The sequence below is a fragment of the Arachis hypogaea genome, chromosome 17 (genome assembly GCF_003086295.3).
Source record: "Arachis hypogaea cultivar Tifrunner chromosome 17, arahy.Tifrunner.gnm2.J5K5, whole genome shotgun sequence".
In the NCBI taxonomy this organism is placed as follows: domain Eukaryota; kingdom Viridiplantae; phylum Streptophyta; class Magnoliopsida; order Fabales; family Fabaceae; genus Arachis; species Arachis hypogaea.
In genome coordinates this window covers 21367300-21376999 of record NC_092052.1, presented here as the reverse complement: position 1 = coordinate 21376999, position 9700 = coordinate 21367300, and positions in this window count along the sequence as shown.

Genomic DNA, 9700 nt, shown 5'->3' with positions numbered 1-9700 from the left:
TATTTTAGAACAGGAACCGAACACTTCGAGAAGGATTATGCTCGAAAAAAAATGAGCACACGATGCGCAAGTATCGCTGACGCATACGCGTCATATGTGTGTGCGTGAAAAATAGAAGTGAACAGAGAGTTGAGTGGGAGTGGCGCTGGAACTATGTTTTGCGCACAAACAAGCCCACGCGTGCGCGTCGTTTGTGCTTTTAGCCATCCACGCGTGCGCGTCCCTGACGCGTACGCGTGACCCTGAAAAACGACGTAAATGAGTGTATGGCCAGAGAGTTATGATGGTGTGGGGTTAGAATGGTGTTGGGAGCACAAGTCCCATCACGCGTACGCGTCCCTGACGTGTGCGCATCCTTTCCGAAATTGGCCATCCACGCGTGTGCGTGCATGACGTGCACGCTTCATCTGAGAATTTTTGTTTCCCAGGCCACGCGAGCAGAGAGTTATGCGTGCGCGCGGCCTCCTTCGCGCGATTCGCACAAACCAAGGGCACACATACGCGTGCCAGACTCTTACGCGTCACTTTCAAAATCTGGCGACCCATGCATACGCGTGCCTTATGCGTACGTGTCGCATGCGACGCCGAAATTAAACCCCTCAGCACCTGATTTCATATCATCCACCCCCAATCCTAATTCTCTCTTGTTCTTTTATCCTTTTATTCTTCTTTCATTATACTATTTTTTTATATCTTTTTTTTATGTCCCTCTCTGTTTTCAGTTCTTCTTTGCTTGAGGACAAGCAAACCTTTAAGTTTGGTGTTGTTGCTTCGCTTATGGCTTTTCTATGGGACCAAAGGGAGGCAAATCATCTTCACTGAGGAGCATAGCTGGAGGAATGAGATGGCCACCAACATAACTGAGGTGGTTGAGTTCTTTTCATTCTATATTCCTTCCCGCTCTTACTATGTTATGTTTCGGTTTTCTGCCATTTTGTCTCGTTTATTGCATGATCCTTTATTAGATAGCTTTCTAGGTTCTAGTTTAGTCTACTATTTTGAATTTTTTTGTTATTTGCTTTAATGTTGAAAGGTGCCTCATGTATTGCCCACTGAGCTTGAAATCAAAAAGAAAGAAGAAAAGATGTAGTGCATGAGAAATTGAGTTTAATTTTTTAGAGTAGTCTCATTTATTCAAATGTGGTGGTATTTTCTGTGACTCTGAATGCATGACATGAACAATGCATATTTAAATTTGAATCAAAGAATGTTGATGTACAAGGATTATAAACAAAAATTTAATCCTTGAAGCAAAAGAAATAGCCAAAAAAAAAGATATAAAAGCAAGGTCCAAGGCTCTAAGCATCAATGACTAGGGAGGTTAGACATGATTAAAAGCTCAAAGAGTTGTTTCCCTAGTCATATGCTTGTGATGTTCTTGTGTCAAGTAATCCTTGAGATAAAACATTTAGAGTCGAGATCAATTGCAATCAGTAGAGTATGCTAAAGGCTTTGAGCACCACTGTCTGGGAGTAGCTGAAAGAAAAATCAGAACTTCAAAAGAGTTCCCCAGTTAAGTGCTTGTGGTGTTTCTGTGTCAAGTAAAGCTTGAGACAAAACATTTAAAGTCACGGCTAGGCTCAAGGTGCAAAGCACCAAAGAAAAGAGAATTAAAGTAAATTTTGCTGTGTTCAAGGATTAAACTGGCGTATAAAGATCAGAGAATTCATAATATGATCCGGATTCTAATTCCGAATGACACTGACATCCTTCTGATTCAAAGATGAGTGAGATGCCAAAACTATTCAAGATTGCAGTTGTAAACCCCACTATAAGAAGAGACATGAGCTTAATCGAACTCTCATTCTCATGCAAATTCACATTCTAAGCCTATATTTGTTTGGTTGTTTGAGGACAACCAACAATTCAAGTTTGGTGTTGTGATGCGTGAGCATCTTTCCTATCTTTTCCTAGTGAATTTGCATTTAAATTGTTGAGTTTAATCAAGAATTAATTATCTTTTATCCACTATGGATGCTACTTTGAGTCTTGTGCAATTCTGTTTATTTTATGTAGCATTTGGTTAGATTTGATGGAGCTTCCGCAGAAAAAGAGAAGAAGGTTATATAGGTCAGGAATGGCTCAGAGGATGGAGAGGAAGCTTGCACAAATGGAATCAACACAAGAATTAAAGGACATGACAGCGAGGAGCGACGCGTGCGCGTACCTGACGCGTGCGCGTGATTTGGAGTTTTCCATGGCGACGCGTGTGCGTACCTGACGCGTACGCGTGAAAAGCGAAGTTGCACAGCGACGCGTGTGCATACCTGACGCGTACGCATGACACGCGAAGAAGACCATCGACGCATACGCGTGACTGACGCGTACGCGTGACATGTGCCACGTGCAAAAAACGCAGAAAATGCTGATTTCAAATTCTGATTTAAACTTTAATTATTTTAAAATAGGAAAAGATATTATTTTAGTTTTTAGAAAATATATTTTAAACTAATTAGGATTAGATATAAAAGAGAAAAGAAACTTCTCTATTGGGGATTCCAATTAGTTAACTTTTCATTCCACCTCAGCCCAATTTACAATCCTTGTTTTCTCTCTGAACCATGAGCAACTAAACCTCCACTGTTAATGTTAGGAGCTCTGTCTATTGTATGGATTGATACTATTATTTTTCTATTTTAATTCATGTACTGATTTATATTTCAAGAATTGTTTTCGTTCTTTATCTTATGAATTTGGGTGGAACGGAAGTATGACCCTCTTTCTAATTGAGTTCTTGTATAACTTGGAAAAGCTCTTTACTTGAACAACATCTTGAAAACAATTTCTCCTAATTTTTTAATTATCTGGACTTAACGGGATACGTGACATATAATCCTCTTATATTTGGGTAATTAGGATTTCTGTGGCATATAAACTAGAATTGAACTTCACCCTCTAATTGGAATTAAGTGACCAAGGAATTGGCGGTTGATGAATTTTAGAGGAGACTAAAAAGGTCTAAGGAATTAGGGTCTAGTCACATATAGTTTGCCATGAATTAAATCTTGCATGATTAAAATAGTTAGTATGAAAAGTCAATCCAGAAAATAGATATCTCTGAAGCCTTTACTGTTTTTCCATATATTATTCTCATCAATTTACTGCTTGCTATTTTAATTTCCGAATTATTGTTTAATGCTTTTGAATACCAAAACACTCTTTTCTGTTTGTCTAACTAAGCCAATCACTCAATCATTGTTGCTTAATCCATCAATCCTCGTGGGATCGACCCTCACTCACCTGAGGTATTACTTGGTACGACCCGGTGCACTTGCCAGTTAGTTTGTGGTTATAAATTCCGTACCATCAGGACCGTTTGTGGTTACCAGAGCTTCACCATATGGTCATGTGGAAATTCAGGAAGAGAATTCTGACAGAAAGTTTACAGTGAATGGCAAAAGGTTGAAGCATTATCTTGGAGGCGAGATTGATCGCCAGAGGTCCACTTATCTGCTGAACTAGCAGAATTGACCGTCAAGCTAGTGACGTTAAAGAAGCGCTTGTCGGGAGGCAACCCGATAATTTCGTATCCTTAGCTTATTTTCCATTGCATTGATTTTATTATTTATTTGATTTTTATTGAGTTTTTATTGTTTTTCCTTTGTTTTACGTGTATTTTGATCATGCAGCAATCTTAGAACAGGAACTAGACACTTAGAAGAATTTTTGCCAGCCCTGGAGCCATCTTATTCGGATTGGTTGGTGCCAAACTTTCAATTTCCAAGTTCGGCGCCGAATACTATGTGAATCAGGGTAATTTGGGTCCGTAAGGTTGACGCCAAACTTGGGCCACTCAAGTTCGGCGCTATATATGCGTGCACAAGAGGAATTAGGCTCTGGAAGGCCCACGCCGAACTTGGAAAATCCCAAGTTTGGCGTGGAGAATGACGTAAAGAAGAGAAAAAGGGGAAGAATTGGCGCTGAACTTAACCCCCTTCAAGTTCGGCATGAGAATTGTGTACAGAAGGAGAGAAAGCTCTGCCAGGGGGACGCCGAACTTGTCTCTCCCGGCGTTTGGCGCAGAAAATTCTATACAAAAAAAAAGAGAGATGGTGCCGAACATGGCATACACCATGTTTGGCATGGGGAGGGATTACTCGTTACGGAGCCTGCGACGCCAAACTTCCCACTATTCAAATTTGGCGCCGGTTTGGTTAAATTGAAGCATAATCAAAGCAATCTCAGCAGATCCTTACCCAAATCCCATCCCATCTGGTCCCCACCCCCCCTTCAATGATCCTTTCTCTTTCCCAATCCCCCAACCTACCCGTGACCCCCTCCCAACACTGCCACACCCTCTTTTCCTCATCCCATTCCCTATATATTCCTTCAAATCCCCATAACCTTGCCACACTCCCATTGACCAGACTTCTTTCCTTTTTCATTCTTTCTCCAAGGACCCCACATACCCTGCGACCCTCTTCCTTTGACCACATCTGTGACCCAACCACAATCCCTTCCTTCCCTTCCCAATACAAGGCCTGAACCCCTACCCCACATTAAACCAACGTAACACCCCACCCTCCCCAACCCCTCCGCCTATATAAAGCACTCCTAATCACCATCTCTTCCAACCACATTCACCTACTCTTAACTCCCTCCCTCTACCCCCCCTTCTCTATACACTCCACACTCAAAGCTCCCTCCCTTATTCTACACTCAGAAAACTCCCATTCCCCCTTCTATATTCGTCACCTTCCTCTTCTTTCCCTTAACCGCATCCTACTAGCCACATCTCTTTCCCTTTTCACAACCACAAACCATTAACCCCCACCCCAGCCGTGCACCCCCCTCCTCTGTCCCTAACCCCCCCCCCCCTTTTCTTTTATTCTGCTTCTTCTTTTCTTTATTTCAGTAAAAAAAAATATTCAGCACAGCATATTCCTTTTAGCATTAATTTTTATTTTCTTCTGTTAAAATTTCTGCTCCTCTTTCTTCTTCCCTTTTGTATTTCTTTAGAATAAATGACCATATGTACCCATGAAAGATGAAAACGCTGACAATTGTATCCATAGAAGACCGAAACTAACTTTGTACCCATTCAAGATGCGGTCCGTGTGACAGAAATACCCATCCTTGGTTTGACACTAGCTTCGTTCCTATACGAACCTACGTGGCACTCCAACCCCCCCCCCCCAAACCCATATCTACGTGGATTTGAACGTTGCTATAAGGATTAACCCATGAAATGGAAACCCTAGGGAGTCATATTCTCCAATTCGAACCACACCCCAATAAATGCAATCGAGTTCAACCTCATCCAGTGTCAAGTGCACCTAAGGAGGGAAGGAATTTTTTCGTGAGCCCTGGCATGTCTTTGCGAAGATTTAACTCTCCTGCAAGTGATGAAAGTCGCAGCAGTTCTTCGAGTTCGAAGAGGATGAAGGAAAAGATGCTCGACGGCAAATGCTTGTGTGGGAGGGATGTTGTGTTGATAAAGTCTGGCACCATGACAAACCCTAATAGATGGTTCATCAGATGTCTTGGGTGGGCGGTAATGTACACACGGTGTTGTTGTTCAGGTTAGAAATCTATTTTTGCCATTGTTGTTGACACTTTGGTTAGGTTTTTTTTTCAGACAAGAGATTGCAAATTCTTTGTGTGGATGGATGAAATTGAAGAAGGATGGGAGGGCCTAGCAAGAGCTTTAGCAAAAAGAAATTCCGATCAGTCTTATTCAAGGCATGAAGATGGTCTGACTGTCACGACTGGTGTGGAAAATCAGCAAGCATCCTCAATGATGGCTAGTAAGTTAGAAAAATTCAGGGGTGAAGTTAGGGGTGAACTTAGGGTAATGAAACTGTTGCTTTCAACCATTGCGTTGGGGGTTGCCTTCTGCTTATTTTGTGAGTTGTATTTGGTGATAAAATTGTAAAATGTGTATGAGTTGGGAACTTTGGTATGACATGATGCTTAAGTGATGGTAACTTTGATATGGTTTTTATTAATTCTGATGCATTAACATAGGCACGAAATCTTTGATCTCTGGTAGCGTTTTGTTTAGTTTGTAGTTGATGCAAACATGTAAATTGTCGTAAAGTTTATCTTGAGACAATGCCAATGTAAATTCACCTGACTCTGTCTATTCCTCCTAAGGAAGCAAGTATAACTAGAACAAGAAACATAGCAACAATATGCTTTCGGTGTCCATACCAAGGTTTCTTCCAAAATCAAAAGAAGGTGCTGTTAAAAGACTGATAAAATAACCATTCTAAATAGTGAATTCTGATTCTCAAAAAATAGTAGTTATGACATAAGCCAAAGAAGGCAAGTTTGGTTGCTCAAAAAACACACCCTCAAATCAAGTTTAACTAACTGATCCTAAACCAGACCATGAGGATTACCTAATACAAGAGTCTTGAGTTGCTCTTTAATATAACAAAACAACCAAATGCCAGCATGAGTTTGACGATCAAAGTCAAGTACATTAAAAAAAGAAAACATAACATTAATTAAGATTCAAATTCCTGTCTTGATTGGGTTTCCAAACCCATGACTTTCTATCAAACTGGGATTGAGTTATTGCTCCCACTTGAGACACCGGTTTTTGATCCGTTGAAAGCGCCTTTCCTTCCATGTCCCCTGCTTTGAAGTCTACCCCTAGCAGCTGTTCCTTGGCCTGTAGCACCCGTCGTCACTCCCAGTGTTGACATGAATTGCACAAACTGTGTGGATGTCCCTGCACTAGCACCTTGCAGTGGATGTGGTGTAGTTTCAGAGTTGTGTGTGGATGGGGTGGTAGATGGTTTGTTGGCAGATGGGGCAGGTGTTTGCTGTGTTTTTTCACTGGGAGGTGGTCGCTTAACACTTCTCCTTTTAACTTTTTTCCTAGTTGTTGCATTGTTGGTTGGAGGTTGTTGTTGTGTGGTTGTTTGCGGCAGCATTCCCTGTGGTGTGCCAAAATCCAGGAAACAAACCGATCTTAGGTCAATAAGTGATTGTTGCAGCAAACTAACAAATGCTAACTAATGTAATGCACTTACTTGAGCAGGGTGTAGTGTTGCGGAATCGTTTCCATCCTCAGTGGTTGCTGCTTCAGCATCTGCAGCCTCTAATGTCTCCTCCCAAAACATTTCTTCCAGCATGTCTTCATCAGAAACCCCTTCAGGCACTTGTGAAGCAGCACTCCCTTCACCCATTGCCGCTTTTCTCTTTTTACAACTCCTTTTATTATGACCAGCCTAAAGCAAAGAATACTTAATGTAAGTTGCGCATACATCATAATTAGATAATTATTACATTCGAAACTGATATCAATAAACAACAGTTATGGACACGCATACCCGGAGGCAGTATTTGCACACAATAGTCCCAATCCTCCTCTTTGTGTGGTGAGGGTCATTCTTATCACCGGGGGCATCGTTTCTCTTGTCTCTCTTGGTTGAAGGTCTCCCTATTGGTTTTCTGTACCGTGGTGGCAGAATGGGTAGGGTGTCTAAGTACTCCCATAACTCCTGGCTTGGAACTGGACGCATAGAACACTGATAGGCTGCATTATATTCACCCATGGTCAGCCAGTTATGGGCATACTCTTCGGGTCGCCTGTTTTGGTAAGCTAACGCAACACATGCATGTCTACACGGTAGACCAATTAGTTGCCAAAGCCTACAACTGCACGTAGCCTTGCCCAAATCCACACTCACCTTCACGAGCAGACATTGGACTTCGTAAACATTGCCCGCATCATTTCCAGTTGGTAGAGGCCTCCACTTGTTGCTCTCTCTCTCTTCTCCCTTTCTAACCTACTCTGCTGGGTTGGGGCTAACCTTCCACTATGCCCAACCAAGGCCTTCTTATTCCTAGCTATAATCCTCATTACGTAGAACCTCACCTCCTCTAACATTGTAATTATTGGTTTGCCTCTCATCTTCTTCACCTTGGCATTAAACACCTCGCAGTTGTTGTTTGTGTAGTTGTCTGCTTTCGGATATTCACTAAAATGTGCTCTGCTCCATTATTTTGGACTGATCTTATCCAAGTATTCCCATGCCCCAACATTGATCTTCTTTAGCCTATCCATGGCAGCATTGAAGTCCTGTGTTGTGGTTGACTTAGCACATGACCACAAACACATTTTCAACTATAAGTCACTCCATTTCTTGCAAAAGTTTTGCCATATATGCATGGCACAGAACATGTGGTTTGCATTCGGGTACATCTCCTGCACGGTAGGTATTAACCCCTGCAGACATACATCAAAATCAATGTCATAACAACACAACAACAAGATTGTTACCGTTCCTGCCAAGTAGAATATACAAGATACACATGCTTGATAGCAGGGGATAACTCCTATCAGTAATCATCCTAACACTAACTTAGAAACAGGGTGAATGTAGCTGGGTGTAAAATAATTAACACTTTCAGCAACCAGGAACATATCAGCAATCAATTACATTTTCTAAAATCTCCTATCAGCAATCAATATATCAGCATTCATGAACATTTTCTAAAGTATCCTATCAGCAATTAACATAGCAGAATTCATGAACATTTTCTAAAGTCTCCTATCAGCAATTAACATATGTTCACAATTAAACTTATATTTGGACACATCAATATACATCAATTGTATACATCAACTACCCTAAACAAGCATAATGATATAGAAAGTGGAAACTCTCTTCAGAATACACCAGATTTCATTGCACTACATTAATAAAAAAAAGGTACCTTCTGCATATCTGACAAAAAGTTAAACCCGTTCGCCTGAAAATCTCCCACGTCCTCCTGAAGTATCTCTAGAAACCACTTCCAACTTTCTTTGTTTTCTGACTCCACTATTGCATAGGCAATAGGATAGATATGATTATTTGCATCCTGTCCTATTGCTGTCAATAACTGCCCCCCGTAGTACCTCTGAAAAAGGTCCCATCCAACCCTATTAAAGGTCTACAACCACCCACACATCCCTTCTTGCACGCATCAAAGCATACATAGATCCTCAGAAATAGAGGATTTGAATCAGGCATAGGATTCGTGTGTATCCTTACCGTCGAGCCAGGGTTAATCTTTAGTATTTCATTACCATAATCATGAAGTCTTGCATACTGTGCAATCTCGGATCCCTCAATCCTCTCCTTCGCCTTCTTCATAGATCTGTAAATTTTCCTCTCATTGATGAGTACATCATACTCAGCTCTGAAGTATTGGTCAGCCTCCCTCACTGTCAAATTTGGTTGAACTCTAATCCTCTCCTCTAGCTCATCTATTATCCATTTTCTATCTGCTGACATACAGTGATTATTTCTGCTGCAAGTGTGTTCATTTACAAATTTCTTTACCTGATAACTTGTGGGAAATGTTCTCTTGGCACAGTAGATTTACCAAGGACAGTCCTCATCGTAGCATATAGCCTTTGACCTTGTTGAATCACAACGAGCAAAGAATATGCTCCTGCCAATGTGGATATTAAACTTTCGGATAGCCTTCCTGAACTGGTTGAGAGTCTCAAACTCCATCCCCAATTCCAATCGCACCTGGCTAACCGGAGCATCAGTATTGCTCTGAGGAAAAACTGGAGTCTTAGTATCATCGTCACTTGCTATGCTATGCAAGTCCTCTGACGAATAGCAATGATGTCCAGGGTTTTCATCAAAAAATCATCATCCTCAACTGGCACATAAAAGGTTGGCGGCTTGTCCGGATCAGGGTTCGGGATGAAGGATTGCCCTGTAGGGGGAGGCCTCCCTGTTGATCT